Below are 19,506 nucleotides of genomic sequence, written 5' to 3' on the forward strand. Positions count from 1 at the left end.
TCAGGGCTGTCAGGTCCTGCCTTGTCCCACAAGTTCTTTCCCCTGTGGCTGCACCTTTAAAGCCTGCAGGGGAAAGCGGGACTACAGAGTTCTGATGAGTTTGGACAGAATGGCCATAAGGGCACCAAGGTCTAGAGGCCTCTTATTTTGAAATGACTCCAGCTGCCTTGTCTACACATGCTCTATTCCAAAAGAGGTATTTCGGAATAGGTGTTATTCATCGTAAAATGACAGTCACAGTATCCAAAATAAGATATCCATTATTCTGATATTATTTTGAAATAATGGGCTTGCTGTGTAGGCACTTACATAGTTATTTTGGAATAACATCCATTATTTCGAAATAACATTGCTGTCTAGACATGCCTTGAGAGATTTATTAGGGTATAAGTTTTTGTAGCTAAAACCCACTTCATCAGATGAATTGGAGTGGAAGTAACAGAGGCAGAGGTATATATAAGGAAGAAGTTGCTTGTGTTAATGGGGCTATCAAGTCAGGGCGGAAGTAATTCATTCACAGCATTTGTTGTGGAGATGTGAATATTCAGAGTAGGGAAATTGCCTTTGTAGTGTGTTAACCAGGTGAAAACCTTATCCAGTCCTAAATCGATAGTGTTGAATTTGCAAATGAATTCTAGTTCAGCTGTTTTTCTTTGTTATCGAGTTTTAAAATTATTTTGTAGCAGGATGGCTACTTTCAAATCCATTCCTGAATGTCCAGGGAAATGAAAGTGTTGCCTTATGGCAGGAGTGGTCTACCAGTTAGAGACAAAGAGCCAAAATAGTTGTGGATAGAGTTCAAAGAGCCATATATTATATATTTATTTTTATATATCTATCTATAGAAAGATAGAAATAGTACACAAAACATAGTGATAAAAATAACATTACAGGACATTTTGTACAAAAACCAATAAAAAAGTCTCTAGTCACTTAAAAAATTCATGGCTAGTCCATAGATCTTCAGAGAACTTGACAAGGAACAAACATCAAATAAAAAAAAGCTTGAAAAATATAGTAATATTCTCACACTAAAAAAACCCCCAAACATCCCCACCATATATTTTAAATTTAACACTACTGCCCTACTGTCTCCTGTAAGTTTTTAAAAATTAAATTGAACTGAGAAGTAAATTAGCACAATATGAAGTGCCTGTTTCACTACAGCTTGTTGATCTCTGGTATGGTTTCCTCATTTTTTTTTTTACTTATGAAGATTACAGTTTTTTTATAGTTCTAAAAATTTATGTCTGTCCCAGACTACAAATATGACAGGTTCAAAAACAATAAGGGAGAGACACATATCTCAGAATAATTGCTTCAGCCAACAATAGCCTTTGAATTTTCTTTAAAGAAACAGTGTAAACCAGGTACATGCTGATTCTTTTTTGCCCAGGAATTTAAATATGACATCTATGTTGGCTGCATTATTCTGCATCCATGAAGACTTTGAGTATATGGTGCTTTAGCCTCCCACCCCGCTCTAACCCGATTGCCTTCCTCTCCCCCAGAGCCAGGCACCCCCTACCCCCTCTCCCACTCTAACCAACGCCTAGGTCCCAGAGCCGCTGCCACCACATACTTCTCCCTCCAGGACCTGGGGTGCTTGCATAGAACGGCCGGCCATGAACAGTTTGGGTGCGTGGCTCAGAACTAGCAAGAGCCACATTTCTTTAAGCAAAGAGACCTTACAAAGTCTCTAATTAGTTCACCACTTCTTTAGTGCAATATCGATAGTAGTGAATCGAGTTTAACTTTGGCTATAATAGGCACTCTTCTAAGAAGGATATCCATTTTTTTCTCATATTTCTCCCCTTTTCTTAACAATAGAATTCCAATTCAATGATATGTCAAGTTTCAGAAACTTATTTCAAACTATTGTGGCTGCCAAATCCAATCTTACCTGTGGAGATTATGGTCCTACAGAGCAGCAAGGACTTCAGACAATCTCCTAGTTAAAGTGTTGAGTCACTTCATTCTGTGTCTTATGAAAGTAATATTTTTAGCAATATCTTAAATAAACTCAGTACATTGGTCGTATACATTTTACAAAGATTTTTAGAGAACTTTCCAGGGAACCTTCCCTAATGTATACAATGAAAAGCAGCTATTTAAATATTCATAATATTATGTTTGAAATATCTTGTGTGTAATATGCAGATACTATAACATGGATCCTTAAAATAACCTTGCAGTCCAGGAACCAGTAATACTGGGTGATATTACTTTTGGGAATGACTGTAAATAGCAGAAATGTTGGTTAGCGGTCCCCATGTCCTTTCATTGCTAAGTATCTGAGCAACAGCTACACTTAAAGATCATAGTAACATGAATTGCTAATGTTCAGAGGAGATGTGGCCAAAATGTGAGTCATTTAGCACACTGTAACTACCAAGATGTCTGGATTTATATAACTCTGATAAATGTCAAAGTGTGTTTTGTTACAAGTAGAAACAGACCTTGTCAAAACTAAAGAACTGAACTTCAGGGAAACTTGTCTTCAGATCAGATTTGCATATGAACTTTGTCTCAGATTTCTCTATATCAGCAGAAAGTGTGAGGCACTGAACTTTCACTTTGCTTCCTCCCCCTTTCCCTCCAGAGGAAGCAAACTTACAAATGCAGGTGTAGATCCTTTCTATTACTTTCTTTTTATCATAAACCCAGGTTTCTAAAAAACAAATGGCCATTTTAAAACACTCCTCTCTAATTCTCTTTGCCTTGTAGAACTTAGCAAATCTAGAAATGCCAGAAGTTGTAATTGCTGGTCTACAAAAATAACCATAAATGAAACAAGTGTATGAAAACTCAACACACGTCCCTGTCAATGAAGTGTGAACATGATGTAGAGCTGGAAATGGAACTGGGGTCCTCAAAAGCAGATGGTCTTTCAGGCTGTTGCACATCTACAATGTAAAATAGACAGTGACTAATAAGACATGACAGGGCATGTGCTTTCTTGGGTTATACAGTGCCTCTACTTGGAAAACGTGAGTCACGTGGACTTGCCACATGCCATCAAGTGGCATTATCCTGTCTTAGAACATGCTATCAAGAATCCTACAGATCTGTCCAGTAGTTCTGTAAAAATGATCTCTGTATAATGAACACTTTGTAATTGGCTATAATTTTCCTTTGAACAAATCATCTTGACTACTCAAATCAAGTAATGATAAAATTATAATCACCACAATATTGTAGTTTTCTAAGTATTACTGTGTACTGTTTTAATTACAAAGTCAATTTTTACCAGCAGCTATCACACAGTGCTATTGCATTTCTACAGACAGTTATGCCTCAGTTTTAGAATTTCCTGATGTATCGTAGGGAAAGGTCACAATTATAGCTTTTTTTGGTGGCTGCCTTCTGCAATTTTCTTTTTAAAAAAGAGAACTTATTTTAAACCTTAAAAATTTCCTGCTTGGGATGTCAACATATATGACTGAGAAATTCCCTAAAACTCATGAATATTGTTTTCATGCCTGCTGCTGAATTTAAATAGTCAGTTCCCTCCAAATTCTACAAATCATTGAGGCTACGTCTACACTGGCATGAATTTCCGAAAATGCTTTTAACGGAAAAGTTTTCCGTTAAAAGCATTTTCGGAAAAGCGCGTCTAGATTGGCAGAATGCTTTTCCGCAAAAGCACTTTTTGCGGAAAAGCGTCCGTGGCCAATCTAGATGCGGTTTTCCGCAAAAAAGCCCTGATCGCCTTTTTCACGATCGGGGCTTTTTTGTGAAAAACAGTACTATGCTGTCTACACTGGCCCTTTTGTGCAAAAGTCTTTCGGAAAAAGACTTTTGCCCAAACGGGAGCAGCATAGTTTTTCCGGAAAAGCACTGATGGTTTTACATGGGATTCAGTGCTTTTCCAGAAATTCAAACGGCCAATATAGACAGCTGGCAAGTTTTTCCGCAAAAGCAGATAATTTTCCAGAAAAACTTGCCAGTCTAGACACAGCCTGAGTGTATTGATATCCTACTACAGTAAACACATTCTAAAGAAGATTGCATACTACTCATTTGACTGAGATAACTCACATGGGTAAAGTTGAACATGTGCGTCATTTGTTTTGCAGAATCATGGAAGTAGTCTGAACGTTTGTGCCTCAATTAAATTCTGCACCTAATCTCATATTTAGGCACTTGAGAAGGGTAATCACCAAAGGAGTAGAGCAAATATATTTATGCTTTGGCCATTATGTACAATGTTGTATAATGTTGTAATTGCATGCAATTTGCTTAGGGAAAATAAAAATTTAGCTGTATAGTATGTTAAAATGATCATGTGTATGTTTCTTTAATAAGTGTGGGGGATGTTTGTGTCAGTATATTTGCCTAAATTCATTTAAATTACATTAGACAAAGTAGTGAAGGCCCTGCAGGTCTTCTCTGAACACTTGAGATGATACTTGGAAGACCCAATCATATTTATTGGCATTCCTCTATGATTGCCATTTCAAAAGGACAGTTCACAATATATCTATGCCATCTAATATCCAAACCCTAGCTCTGATTTCTGATTTTTTTTGAACCTGTAAATGAACAATGCATGAAGCACAGATATGTTCACGGCTACCAGATGTCGGGTGCAAGTCATGGCCTTGGTTTCCAATATTCTAAACTGCACTATAATTCATTTGATTACTTAAAAATTGCCACTGCAAAAAAAGCATCTGGACCTTCTTCAAAAGTTACCATTGAAGATACCAAAACTGAGAATATTCCTTGTAAAAAAGGAATCTAAAGTTAAAATGGAAAAGTGGTTTCTCAATAAAACTGGAGAAAGCCTTCAGCCTTAGGAAGCATTGACTCTTCTGTTCATAATTTTCTTAGTTATAAAGGTGTGATCAGATAAAATATTATCTGCTAAGATGTCTGGGCTTGTTCTTTTCATTCTCATCGCACAGCAATGTACCTGAAACAAAGCAAGCATTTACAAGAATGCTACTTTCCAACCCCATAATAAAGAAAAGGTGCAAGGTATTATTTCAGGACTCTAATTGTGGTGAGTCCCCCGATGCAGAAGTTCTAGTTTAGTAATAAAGCCTATGGATCAAGGGTAGGATTTTCAAAAGTACCTGGAGCTAGGTCTAGTCTAGGAGATAAATTTGAATTACGATACACAACTGCAGCTATGTTAATTGCATAGCTTGAGTTGAAGTATCTTAAATCGAATGTTGGTGCTATCCACACTACAGGAGGTCAACAGGAACACACTCTCCCTTCAACTGCTCTTACTCCTCTTAGGAAGAGGACTATTGGGCTATGTCTAGACTGCAGGCTTCTTTCGAAAGAGCCTCTTTCGAAAGATCGCGTCTAGACTGCAGGCGGATCTTTCGAAAGAGCAATCCGCTTTTTCGAAAGAGAGCACCCAGCGAGTCTGGATGCTCTCTTTCGAGGAAGCCCTATTTACATTGAAGAACGCCTTCTTTCGAAAGAGGAACTTTTGAAAGAAGGCGTTCTTCCTTGTGAAACGAGGTTTACCGCCATCGAAAGAAAAGCCGCGTTCTTTCGAAATAATTTCGAAAGAACGCGGCTTGAGTCTGGACGCAGGGGAAGTTTTTTCGGGAAAAGGCTACTTTTCCCGAAAAAACCCCTGAGTCTGGACACAGCCTTGGTGCTGGTGGGAGTGCCCTCTCAGTTTAAATTAGCGTGTCTTCACTAGACCTGCTAATTTGAACCCTGGAACATTGACTGCAGCAACTTTGATCTTCTCTTTAGTGTTGACATGGCCTAAGAGAATTAGGTGCCAGCTCACACTGACTTCCACTATGTTTGTTAGATGTCTGAAAAGCACATCTCCCTAACAGGCAAAGCAGTTTAACACAGCAGATTAAAATCCTAAAGCAAAGGGGGGAGGGGCAATATAAGATTTACACAGAACAAATAGGAAATACTTCAGTGCTAAGAAAAAGTGTAATAGCCTCCCTCGGAGTAGCTATAAGGAAGGATGGACACTGTTCAGTTCCATATATCCTTAAATAGATGGACGCCATGCAGTTGCATATATCTTAAAATAATCTCCTATTGCCAATATGTCTTCTATGCCATCACTTCTAGCTCAATAATACATTTTTTCATCCACACCTAGGGAAATAAGCTTTCACATGTGCATTACTAGCATTGTGTCCTACGCTACACCCTCAATTTCACGCTGCCAGACACAAAGAGCAAATTATAGCAGGTGAAGGGACCCTGCTATCCTGTGATTTGATTTGGTGACTTTTTTTGTAGAGACAACTGCTGTTTATTCCCTATCTTGCATAGTGCAATGTTCTCATTCTTCCTCCTACACTAAACAGTATTGTTGTACTAAATTTAAAGGGCACTTAGAAAGCAGTGTGTCACTTCACCCATGACTGCAATTGTGTGCTTTCCAGACTTGCAATACAATCTCAAATGCATTTCTTATTTGGATTCACAGATTTAAGGCCAGAAGGGACCATTAAATGTAGTCTGACCTCTTGTATAATATAGGCCATGTTATTTCACCCAGGTATATCTGTATTGAGCTCAATAATTTGTGTTTGACTAAAGCATCTGCTCCAGAAAGGCAGGCAATCTTAATCTGAAGACTTCAAGGACATCGAATTCACTACTATCCTTGGTAGATGGTTCCACTGGTTAATCACCCTCATGGTTAAAAATGTGTGTTTTCTAATTTGAATTCATCTGGTTTTCACTTCCAGCCACTGTCTTTCTCCATTACAATAAAAATCCCTTTAGTAGCCAATATTTTGTCCCCATTAAGGCACTTATACACTATAATTAAGTCCTCTTGATCTTTTCGATAGGTTAATGGATTGAGCTGCTTAAGTGTCACTATAAGGTGTTACTTTTTCAGCCTTCAAATCCATTTTTGGCTCTTTTTTCCATCCTTTCTAATTTTTCAACATCCCTTTAAAAATGTGCACACCGGGACTGAATGCAGTGCTCCAGTATTGGGCTCAGCAGTGTTCCAGTCTCAGCCTCAGCTGTGTTTCATACAAAGGTAAACATCACTTCCCATCTCCTGCTTGCTGTTTCCTTCTTTGTACTTTCAAAGACCCTATCAGCCCTTTTTGTCACAGCATCTCACTGGGAGCTTGTGTTCAGTTGCTTATCTACTGTGATTCCTCACTTCTTTAGGAATCATTGATTTCCAGAATATATAAAACAACGAGGAGTCCTGTGGCACCTTAAAGACTAACAGATTTATTTGAGCATAAGCTTTTGTGGGAAAAAACGCTCCGTCACGAAAGCTTATGTCCAAATAAATCTGTTAGTCTTAAAGATGCCACAGGACTCATTTTTATAGGTACTGACTAACACAGCTACCCCTCTGAGACTTCTAGGATATGGTATCCAAAGCTGAGTTTTTTCCATCCCTATCAGAATTCAGAAGAGGTTTCTCCTCTGACAATTCCCATTTCTGTTAGAATTCTGATCCAGAGATTTCTTGGCTCTTTTTAGATTACCCTTGGGTGGGGTATAACAGCACTCCCACCTTCTCTGCAAGGCATTTTCATCTGCATGGTTTATTGTTTGTTTTAGTCCTTTGTTATACTCAATACAGAATACAACTGCTCATCAGAAAAATTCAGAGGCTTTTCCCTGCCCCCGCTAACCTGGGATTAAAACAAAACCAAATACACCCTTTCCTGCAAACACGTTCGCATCCTGGAACCAGCTTTCTCTCCTAGTCTCCATGCTAGGTTGTGGGCATCAACCCATTCCAACGCTCCTCCTCACTGCCCTGTCCAGGGGCTCCCTTCCAGAGGTGCCATCCTTAAAATATCCCAATCCTCTGGTTGTCAGATGTCTTGAGTCAGGCTTGCGGGCTTCTGCTCCCTCTCAGGTTCTAGGGTTTCTCTGATCAATAGGGTGAAACCTGCCTGGCTCAACATCCAGTTCCTCTTTGCACTGACCTTCCCTCCCAGTCCAACCACTTTTCCTAGCCTGAGAGCTCCTGCAGCTATTTCTCTCCAGCCTAGCAAGTTCCTTCTTATAGGAAGTACCACCCCAAACTACCGTCATGTAAGGAGTTGTTACCCAGCCAAATCACTGGCCCACAGGGCCAGCCCTAAACCAGATAGTGCCCCAGGGGAGGAGCGTCTTTGGTGCTTCCCTCCATTTGTTAAACTTTCAAATACCTTATTTTTATTGACCAGTCTGGGTTGGGACCCCACATTCTCCGGCTTCCACATTGGAATAATGGTAGGGCTGGGTTGGGTGTCTGGGATGGGGGAGCTGCATATTCAGTAACATCCTGCCAGTGCTGCCCCTGGCCCAGCAGGGGCCCAAAAAACCGAGTGGGAAAGAACAATCTTCACTTAGGTGCTGCAGAGGGAGCCCAGCTGTCTGGGCCTGCCGAGCCTCCCCACACTATCCCAAAAATGGGAGTCGGGTGTGGGGAAGCAGAGCCAGCCACATCACTGCCTTCTGCTGTTCTTATCCCACCTGACATGATAATGGTGAAGGGCAAGGCCTGGAGAGATCACCCCAGATTCACTTGACCCAAGGGACAGCCCTGGAGATTGATAATTATTTTTTTCTGGAGCCCAGGCATTTGCGCTGGTCAGGGGATGGTTTTCCACTTCTAGGATAATTATTTGAGATTGCTGAACAATTTACTTGTCCCGAATTGGGATGAAAAGCTCATTTTGAAATTTTTCACTCACCAACTTTCCTAAAAAAAACCCAGTTTGAGTCAATCAAAATGTCTTTTTTTTAAACATCTTTGGAAGCATTTCAATTATGATTTTTTAATTTTTGTACCTCAGTTAGCTGACATTCAAAAGTCAACATTATTTCAACCCTTCCTCCCCTTCAACCCCAGAAGCTGAGTTTCAAAAAGGAACATTTTGACATCTTTTAAAAGTCTTTTAAAAATGTTTGCACTGAGAAAGCTGTGAAAATTGATTATTTTCCAGAAACAATTTTTATTTCAATGAATAAGATATCTGAATGTGCTAACATGGGGGAGGGAGGAAAGGAGGTCAGCAAAGAGCACCTGAGTGACTCTATATGTGTATGTATGTATGTTGGTGAGGCCAGATCTGGAGTATTGCATCCAATTCTGGGCCCCCCCACTACAGAAAGGCTGTGGACACATTCAGAGGGTGCCGTGGAGGGCAACCAAAATGATTAGGGGGCTGGCGCATATGACCTATGAGGAGAGGCTGAGGGAGTTGGAGCTGTTTAGTCTGCAGAAGCAAAGAGTGAGGGGGATTTGATAGCAGCCTTCAACTTCCTGAAGGGAGGTTCCAAAGAGGATGGAGAGAAGCTGTTTTCCGTAATGACAGATAGGAGCATAAAGAGCAATGGTCTCAAGTTACAGTGGGGGAGGTCTAGGTTGGATATTAGGAAAAATGATTTCTCTATGAAGGTGGTGAAGCACTGGAATGGGTTACCTAGGGAGGTGGTGGAATCTCCATCCCTAGAGAGATTTAAGTCTTGGCTTGACAAAGCCCTGGGCTGGGATGATTTAATTGGGATTGGTCTGCTTTGGGCAGGGGGCTGGACTTGATGACCTCCTGAGGTCTCTTCCAGGCCTATGGATCTATTATTCTGTGTTACCAAGGCTGTTCCAAACCTGAAGCAAAAGGTGTCAAACAGCTCTGAGTCCCCAGGATGGATGGCTTCCTGAGATTCCCAGCTGAGGGGTGAGTAGGCAGATGGAAATCAGGGAAACCTGACAGCCTAATAGCTTGGTGGGGAGAAGGTGATCCTTAGTTTAAATTGTTTAAAGAAAAATAAATGTTCTTGATGGCCAGGTAATTTTGAAATTTTACTCCTATGGAAAATGTTGACTTTTTTAAAACCTTTTGACCTGTATTGAGTCAGATCACTTTTATTTATTTATTATCAAAAACATGACTGTTATAGTGAATGTGAAATTCCATTTCTGGCCAGGTCTACTGCAATGCCTGTCATGCATGTGCATAAACAACCTAACTCACTTAAATGAGGTTTTAGAGGCTTTTGATGCACAAAGCTTTGAAAGTCAGATCCTCAGCTGGGCTGTGTCTAGACTGGCAAGTTTTTCCAGAAAATCAGCCGCTTTTCCGAAAAAACTTGCCAGCATCCTGCCAATCTAGACGCTCTCTTCCGAAAATGCTTTTAACAGAAAAGTTTTCTGTTAAAAGCATTTCCGGAAAATCATGCCAGTCTAGACGTAGCCCCTGTTGTATATAGTCATAGGTACACAACATGAAAAGGCATCTGACAGCTGAGGATCTGCCCCATCATTTCCAGAAAATACGAATGCTAATATATTTCCGGAGTTCATTGTGAATATTGCATTATTGGCTGGGGGATGGGGTGAGCAAGCTGGCTGTTGAGCTGAGCTGTGGCCTCTTTTAAGATGCATGGACTGCTTAAGAGTCTAATAACTTGATTTCAAAAGCATAGAAGTGAACCATCTGTTGAATGTCTCCGCCTCAAGGTCGGACAACTTTTTATTATTCCCTAAAACATCCCTAATATAATTTGTTCTAACCTATCCTAGACTGTACCAATGTCTTTGATGCAAAAAAACCCCTCCCTTAGCAGCTTGCTCTGTTTCTTGTGTCTGTATACAGCTTTTTTTAATACATAGCTTTTCTTCAGACTACAGCTCTTGTTTTCCAAACCTTCTATCACTGATATTGTTTTTCTCTGAATGCTCTCCAATCTGTCTGCCTCTTATTAAGTGTGCTGCTCCAAACATATGCACAGCTCTGACTGAGGTCTAATCAATGCTGAGTGGGGTTGGATAATCTTGCTTATTTTATATGCTTATGGTGCGATCCAAATAGCATTTGCTTTTTATGTGACAGTGTCTCATTGTTGACTCATATTCACTTTATTATCCACTATGACATGTTGATCCTTTTCTGTGGCACTACTGTGTAGATAGCCTATTCATAGTGAAAATCCAAGAGCCTTCCTCAATTTTAACTCAGTCAATCCTCAAGCAAAATCAGTGGATTTTTCAATGGGACTTTACAGATTAAGGACTGAACAAAGACTCTGTATCCGATTCTTTATTTGTGCATTTGTTTGTTCTTTACGACATCAACCATTTGACATCTTTTTCTATTGAATCTCACTATATATTGATTTGAGTGAGTCATTCTAATTTATCAAAATCTTTGATATACCTTGCCATAATATTCAGGTAGCTAACATGTCGTAGCAGGCTATTATTTTTCCGTTTTCATTAATAAAAATTGTGGAAATGATACCTCAGTTGCAAATTCATGTCTTTTAAAAAGTATACAGGATATGCACAATAGTCAAATTGTGTCGTCTTCCTCCAGAAAAGTTGTCTGAAGTGCTAGAGTTAGCATAGTGGATAAATTCTTGAAAAATTCATTTGACACATGCGGAGAGAAAATTGGTACTTTGACACAGAGTATGGCTAATTTGCTACATGGTTTTCAGTTAAAATGAAAGGATCAGTCCAAAAAGAGAGAAGTCTGGAAATCTAATCTGATACCTCTCAGATGATATACAATATCTTATTTCCCTGCAGTATTTGCATGAAGCCTACAAATATTTGAACTGATTGCGCTTCAGTGCATGCATATATGCAGCAATGAATCATCTTATGATAGGATGAAATTAAAATCAATTGAAAATGTATTCAGGGATCCTTCCAAAATGAGCTTTGGGGGAAAAGTCCTATAAAACTACAAGGTGGCTGCTGTAACTTTATTGGCAAAACTAATTGTGTTTGAGATAATTATTTTGCAAATTTTATTTTTGCAAACATCTGGGGCACAGGGTTGAGGCTCCTCCTAGGGATAGTGTATACCCATGTGGTGTTTTATCAGCATGCTTTTTTCTTTGTTGAATATGGTTAGTCACAAATTAGCAGATGTACAAAAATCCTCTATGTACATAGATTGCAGAGGAAAGCTATAAAAAGCATAACTAAAGGGTTTCAAACACAGTCTTTCTGACCATTTCTCTTAAGTACCTTTAAAATAAAGAGCTTGAGCTCATCCCTGCTGTAACTTTTTAAACATCGTTTATTTCCATGAAGTTACTTCACAACTGAATTTGACCCAAAGTGTGCGCTGTAATAAAGGTGTACTTCTCTTTGATGTCTTTTATTGGGCTCGTATCATTGTATTTGGATGAACGACATGGGGAACATGAATTCTTTCCACAAGTCAGTGGTTTTTGCTGAGTTGGAAACAAACTAATAAGCAAACAAACAAAAATTTTGCTCTTGCTTTCATTTTACTGAAAAAAAAAATTCACATGCAAGTCAGAGAACTGCCATTTTGCTGCTAATGGGTATTTGCTATACAGTAATAATAAATATGGGTCATCCTTGCTCATACCAGGGCCATATCCTCTAGTACAGTGGTCTCCAATCTCTTTATGCCCAAGATAATTTTTTAAATTTCAGGGCAACCCAGAGTCTACCCTGCTTGTTCACTCAGGCCCCATCACTTCTCCGAGGCCCTGCCCAGTTCATTCCCCCCCCATCACTTGCTCTCCCCCACTCTCACTCATTTTCATTGGATTGGGGGCACAGGGTGCAGGCTCTGGGCTGGGGCAAAGGGTTGGGGAACAGGAAGAGGTAAGGGCTGTGGGCTCTGGGAGAAAGTTTGGTGCAGGAGTGGGCTCCAGGCTGAGGTACAATGTTGGGATGCAGGATGCTGGCTCTGGGAGGGGGCTCCAAGGTGGGGCATAGTATTGAGGTGAGGGTGGAGGTGTTGGCTCTGCAAGAGTGGTCAGGGCTAGGACAAAGGTACAAGAGGAGATGTGAGGCGCAGGCTGAGAGGCACTTAGTCCAGGCGGGTTCCAGCCTGCAGCACTAAGCAGGGCTCAGATGGGCTGCGTGCCCAGAAGTGGTCGGCAGCAGGTTCATCTCTACTCCCCTGGGAGGAAGGAGGGGCAATATGTCTCTACCTGCTGCCCCTGCCCCCAGCACTGTCCTCCTGTTTCCCATTGGCCAGCTTCTGGCCAGTGGGAGCTGCAGGTGTGGACAGCTTGCAGAGACATGCTGTCCCTTCCCTCCAATAAGAGCACAGAGACAAACTTGCAGCCAGCAGGCAGCCTGTCTGAATGGCCTGGAAATTTTGATCATCAGGCAGAGGCTCCAGGATCAGCCAGCTGATCACAGTCAATGAATTGGTGACTCCTGTCCTAGTGCAGTGAACTGACCAACAGCATGTTATGACCCTGAAGCCAGCATAGCTACGAGAGGATGGTCCCAGTGCAGGGGGATGTTCTGGTGTCTACAGGCAGTGTTTACATATTGTGTCACCACCCTGCTGCCAGCATAGAAGTCAAGGCCAGATGATAGGGTGTATGGCATGAGAGAGCCTATGACTGGATATACCCGGCTTATGTATTAGCTGCTTAGGGCACTGACAGGCAGAATAGCTTAGAACCAGTCTTGAAAAGTTCCTCTGGATAATTACTCCACCATTTATCCATTGGCAACCACACTGCATATTGTATGATTTAGCTACAAAGAACTTTGAATGTACTCACTTATTTAGTATCATACAAGATTCCCCCCCTTACTTACACAACAGCACTTTGCTCATTGGTGATATAACTCAAAAAATTCATATAATTATGAAGATTTGAGAATGGTTAATTGGCAGTTTGAGAGAGCAGAGAGAGAGAGAGATGGTGAGCAGTCTGAGTAAAGCATAGTAGGTGCTGAAGATGAAGATGCTGACAGATTGATAGTACATAATTTTACAAAATTTCTGGGTCTCATCATATACGTTATGTCTACACTACAGCGTTATTTCGAAATATCTTATTTCAAAATAGTTAATTCATTTAACTATGCATTCAATAAAATGCATTTTTAAATAGAATTTTGCTATTTCGAAATAGTGCATCCACTCTGATTGGATGCTGAATTGCATTTAAGGCCAGCTGAAACCAGTTCCAGCAGGGCATTGGGTCAGGAGTTGCTTTGTGTGGCTGCTGTTTGAGGCTATCTGAGGCTTGTGCTTAAAGGGACCCCCCCTGGACAGATGGTTCTCAGGTTTTCCAGCTTGCTTGCCTACCTTGAAGAGGGACAGTAAAGCATGTTTTTCTTTGATTGCTTTGGTTGCCCTGACTCAGGCCATCACAGCACTCAGCATCATGGAGCCAGAGCTGCCTCTGGGCACTCTGGTGCTCATTTTGGATGTCTTGCTGCAAGCCTGGCAGCTTCAGCAGCAGCCCAACCCCCAGGTCCTCTTCTGGACCCCCCCTGAGGGCTGTGGAGGAGCAGTGGCCAGACACCAGTGTGCCCCGCCGCATCTGGTGTCTGGACACCAGCAGCGACTGGTGGGGCCACATCATCCTGGAGCACATCAACAATGGACCCAGAATTTCAGGATGAAGAAGGACACCTTCCTCAAGCTCTGTGCGTGGCTCGCCCCTGCTCTGTGGCAACGGGACATACACATGAGGTCCACCATTCCCTTCCACAAGCATGTGGCCATCACCCTCTGGAAGCTCTCCACACTGGATAGCTACCGATCTATGGGGAACCAGTTCAGCATGGGGAGATCCACCATTGGAGCAGTGCTCATGCAGGTATGGCAGTCTCCGGCCACTGTGGCGGGGTAGGGAGGTGTAAGGAGGGGATGGGCTGTCCTAGGTGGGAGGGAGTGCAAGTCCCCTCCACGGGAGGGTTTGGTCTGTCCCAGCCACATTACAGACTGCCCGCTGTGGCCAGGATTTCGGAGGGGGGTTGCTCCTGGGGAGGGGACACGGGGCAGTGGCGGGCGAAGGAGCACTCTCAGCCATTCTGGCACCCCAGTGACTCTCTGTGGTTTTCTGTGTCCCTCTGCAGGTGGTCAAGGCCATTAATTGAGTGCTGCTCCGCAGAGTCCTCTGCCTCACTGATGTGGACGCAGTCATTGAGGGGTTTGGTGCCCTTGGCTTCCCCAACTGTGGGGGGGCAATCAATGGGATGCACATCCTCATCCGTGCACCAGAACAGCAGGCCTCCTTCTACATTAACCGAAAGGGGTACTTCTCGATCATCCTACAGGCCGTGTATGACCACTGGGGCCACTTTCTGGACATCAACGTGGGCTGGTCTGGCAAAGCACATGATGCACGAGTGTACCGCAACTCTTCCGTGTGCCAGAGGCTGCACGCTGGGACCTTCTTCCCTGACTGCCACATCAGGGTCAGGGACGTGGACATGCCTGTGTGCCTGGTGGGGGACGTGGCCTACCCACTACAACCCTGGCTCATGAAGCCCTACATGGGACACCTTTAATGCCAGGCTCAGCAGGGCCTGCATTGTGGTGGAAGGGGCCTTCGGATGGCTGAAGGCCCAATTTCAATGCCTCCTCACCCGCCTCGACCTCTCAGAGAGGAATATTCCGCACGTGGTGGTGGCATGCTATGTGCCGCACAATTTGTGTGAGCGGAAGGGGAAGGCTTTCCTGCCAGGCTGGATGGCAGAGTCCGACCACTTGGCTGGCCTGTATGTGCAGTCCTGCATGGCTACCAGCCTGGAGGCCCATCGGGGGGCTACCAGTATCAGGAGACCCCGCCAGAAAGCTTCCAGATGGAGGAGGAGTGAAGTCTCCCTGGCGTGCCCCACTGGGGCCTTGTGCCTTATTCCACCCTCATGTCCCTCCACTTTCCCTCCCTAACCCCTGTTCCTGATGTCAAATAAAAATACATGTGTTGCCAAAACCAAAATCTCTTTATTGACTATAACTGGGGTGGGGAGAAGCGAGGGGGAGAGAAGGAGGGGAAAACCTGGGAGCAGGGAGCTGGAAGGAGGTAGCAAGGGGAGGAAGGGGAAGGAGAAGCTCAGGGTTAGGGCTTTTGCCGGCACTGAGGGTGTGGGGGCCTCAGCAACCCCGGGGGTGAGTGGGTATGGAGGGGGTAGCGGGGGGTGGGAGGAAGAAGTGGGAGGTGGAGCAGGAGTGGGAGGAGGAGCAATAGATGGAGCGGCAGCAGGCAGCAATCTCTGCACCATCGTCTGCAGGTGGTCACGGATGGCATGGCCCTGGTCACGCAGCTCCCGCAAGCTCTCCTGCCACAGCAGAAGGTCTTTCTGCACCCAGTGCTCCTGGCTGTGGACCAGCCTTTGCAGTAACCCCAGGTGCTGCCGCTGCTATCCCTCCTAGTTCCGGGTGCGCCTGCTGGCCCGGGTGCGGGAAGATGTCCTGGGTGAGATGGTGCGCCCTGCACTTGCAGCTGGTGCAGCTGTGGAGAAACCAGAGAGGTGGTCAGTTATCCCTGAGGACACAGTGGGTGAAGCCCAGTCCCCCTCTGCAAGGTGAGGACAGCAGGTCTCCGCACGATCATGTCCTGCTATCCCCAGGAGTGTGAGCTGGCTTGGGACTGTACCTATGCCCCTGTGCTGTATACAGGATGTGTGTGTGGGGGGTAGGAGGAGGATGTGCCCTGCCTCTGCGTAGAGGGGGCTTGTGGAAGAAAGGCATTGTGCCATCCCTCCCCAGGGTACGGACCATGTTATGTGCCTTCATACATACATTTGTGTGGGTAACGGGCCAGCACCCCTGTGTGGCAGCCAGCCGGGGCCACATGCCCTGGCTGGCAAGGCACATGCACAGGTTGCTGCGTGATCCGTGCTCAGCAAGGCCCACACGCACGGTCCCTGGGCTCCTTCTCTCCCCCCGCCCTGCATAAGGGGACAATGATGGCACTCACATGTTGAGGTCTCCCCGGCCTTGAAAGAAACCAGTGATAGTGCTGCTGGTATGCCTTGGGGGTCCATGGTGAGTGCCACTCTCCCTCCAGGCTCCTGTGACTCCTGGCCATCATACTCCTTCTCTTCATCCCACTCTGCCCCAGGGTTGATGACCACTTGGGGGGCACGGACCGTCCACCCCCCCCACAAGATGTGGTTCAGGGCCTCAAAGTAGGGGAACAGGTCTGGGTCTGTCCTGGTTGGGAGCTGCCCCCTGTGGCCCTGGCATAGGCTTGCCTCAGCTCCTTTATCTTCATGTGCACCTGCTCCTGGGTGTGCACGTGGCCAGGCTGTCAGCCATACGTCTGTAGACAGCCACATTCCTGTGTCTAGTGTGGAGATCGTGGATGTTGGAGGCATCCCCCCAAACCTAAATGAGGTCAATGATCTCCGCACTGGACCAGGAAGACACCCGCCTATTCTAGCCTCTAACAGGCTCCTGGGAGCTGCCAGACTGCTCCTGGGGAGCAGTGGAGGGCTGGCTGGCTGGCTGGCTGGCTCATGCTGGCAACTGGGTCAGGGGCAGCGCTTGCAGGCTCTGGCCTGGCAGACCTGGAGCTGGCACAGGCCCTGTGGCCAAAGAGACTCTACCCCTTTAAGGGCTCTGGGGCTGGTGGGTGTGTGTGGGGGGGGGAGGGAGCAGAAGAGTTTTCCTGGTTTGGCTCAGAGTGGCCATCAGGGCACCTTGGGAAAGGCTGGAGGTCCCCTATTTCGAAATAAGCATCTATACAGCGCTTATTTTGATGTAGCTATTTTGACTTTGGTGTTATTCCTCATAGAATGAGGTTTACCAAATTTGAAACAAGCACTCCGCTATTTCGATTTTATTTCAAAATAGTGGTTTGCCTGTGTAGACACTATTAAAGTTAATTCGATAACAGCTGTTGTTTTGAATTAACTTTGATGTGTAGACATACCCACAGTCTCAAAAGCTGTCTCTACACTCAGGATTTCCTTAATTCTTTTCTCCACCTAAAAAAATAGGGTCAACCTAGATAGATCACTCAGAGCTGTAAAAAAAATTACAGGAGGGTCAACCCCACTGTTGGCCCACTGAGGGAGATGGAAGAATAGTTAACCTAGCTACCACATCTCAGAGAAGGTGATAACCTGCACTCACCTCTCCCACCCATCGCTAAAAGCCCTTCTGACAATATAAGGAGTCTTCACACTTTAGTGGCATAGCTGTAGCTGTATTGTATCCACCAGAGTGGCCAATAAGCGGCTTTTGGGCTGGACGTGGATCACCAGGGTGAGTCCCTAGCAGGCCACCAGATGTTTTAGTTACCTGTGCCTCTGTAAGTATAGCTACTTGTAGCTGTCGTTGGCCATAAACAATGAGAGTTCTGGGAAGTGGCACAAACTGGGACACCACTTCCCGCAGTTCCCATTGACCAGGAATGGTGAACCCAGGCCAATGGGAGCTACTGGTGGTCATACTTGTGGACATGCAGGTAAATAACATGTCTGGTGGCCCACCAGGGACTAACTCTGGCAAATTGTATCAGGGCTGCTATATACACCCTCACTTTTACTCATTGTAGCACCATCACTAGTGCCGCTCCTTTAACGAAGCATTACACATAACCATTATAGATGGTGCTTGATCCTGCCATGAGTTCAGGGGACTAGACTTGATGACCTCTTGAGGTCCCTTCCAGTTCTAGTCTTCTATGATTCTATGAATCTATGATTTTTAGCATCATGTTGTCCAACCAGGTTCTGAATAAATATTAGATGACACAGAGGTAAAAACTGTTCATCAGCTGTTCAGCAAGTGATCTGTATTAAAGTGCCACCATTAACATTTACTGTTACTGAATCTGGTAGAGCTGCAGCAATTGGAAATCTTAAATGAAAACTCAGTTTGAACTTCAGTTTGAGCCTCAGAGTGAGTTTTCTTGCTTAGAACTGCTACAAGTTCAGACCTTCAGTTACCCTCCCAACCCTTTGATGATTTTTTTAATCAAAATCTTTGAAAAACCTTTAGCTCAGATTAGATTTTCATTAAGGGTATTAGAAAATCTATTGTGCAAAGTCTCATAAGAAATAGTTCACAATTCATGGAGAGGATTAACAGGTTGACTTAATGAACTTGGCCTTGAACCTCTTCGACCCACCATAGTATTCATCCTACCTTGAAATGCTAGAAAGAAATAGATCTAGCATGACAGCTCAGAACAGTGTAAGAAGTAAAAAAAATGAGATCACATATTTTCAGCTTGGTTTCTACTTTTTTTTGAGAGTACTCATCAACAAGCCATACTGAACTGTCACTAATTTGACAGCTATAGGAATGAAAAGTCCCATAGAAGCAGAAGAAGGTACTGGGACTAATGCCAGCTGAAGGCAGTTTTAACGTAACACTCCTCTTCCCCATACACACACAAACTAACTCTGAGCTGTGTAATTGAACAGGAAGTCTAACGTGGATAAGCCCTTAGCTTTCATTTGCATAGGAACTAAAGAGAAAGCAGCTGCTTAGTCACATTTTATTATTTGTTTACACTAGTGTAAATATCAGAATTCTAATACTAGATTAATCTGTGCAAGTTTTGCCAGCAGAAACCTAAATCAAGATTAAAATTCCAAACCAGTGTGCACTTTCAAAGACTAATTGAATTAGGTTACTGTAGGGTAGGAGATAGGTAAATTATAAGAAATAGCTTTAGTTTTAACATTGGCATGATGTGAAGATTTTTATCTTGCAACTTAAAATCTAGAATTTAATTTGATTTGTTATACATAAGGTATCTGAAAGCACATTGCAGCCCTCCACAAAAGCCAAATAATGGTGGTGCTGTGAATTTAAATAGGCAAATGCAAGCTTA

The 19,506-nt window shown here is 43.7% G+C and overlaps 1 long non-coding RNA gene across 1 annotated transcript in view; it reads left to right on the plus strand.

Moving 5' to 3' along the window:
* The window catches only part of LOC112547006 (uncharacterized), a 70,937-nt gene that overhangs the window by 28,777 nt on the left and 22,654 nt on the right, over positions 1–19,506 (plus strand). The window lies entirely within an intron of this gene.

This window comes from Pelodiscus sinensis, chromosome 12 (assembly GCF_052426305.1).
Source record: "Pelodiscus sinensis isolate ZL-2025 chromosome 12, ASM5242630v1, whole genome shotgun sequence".
NCBI classification, from domain to species: Eukaryota; Metazoa; Chordata; order Testudines; family Trionychidae; genus Pelodiscus; species Pelodiscus sinensis.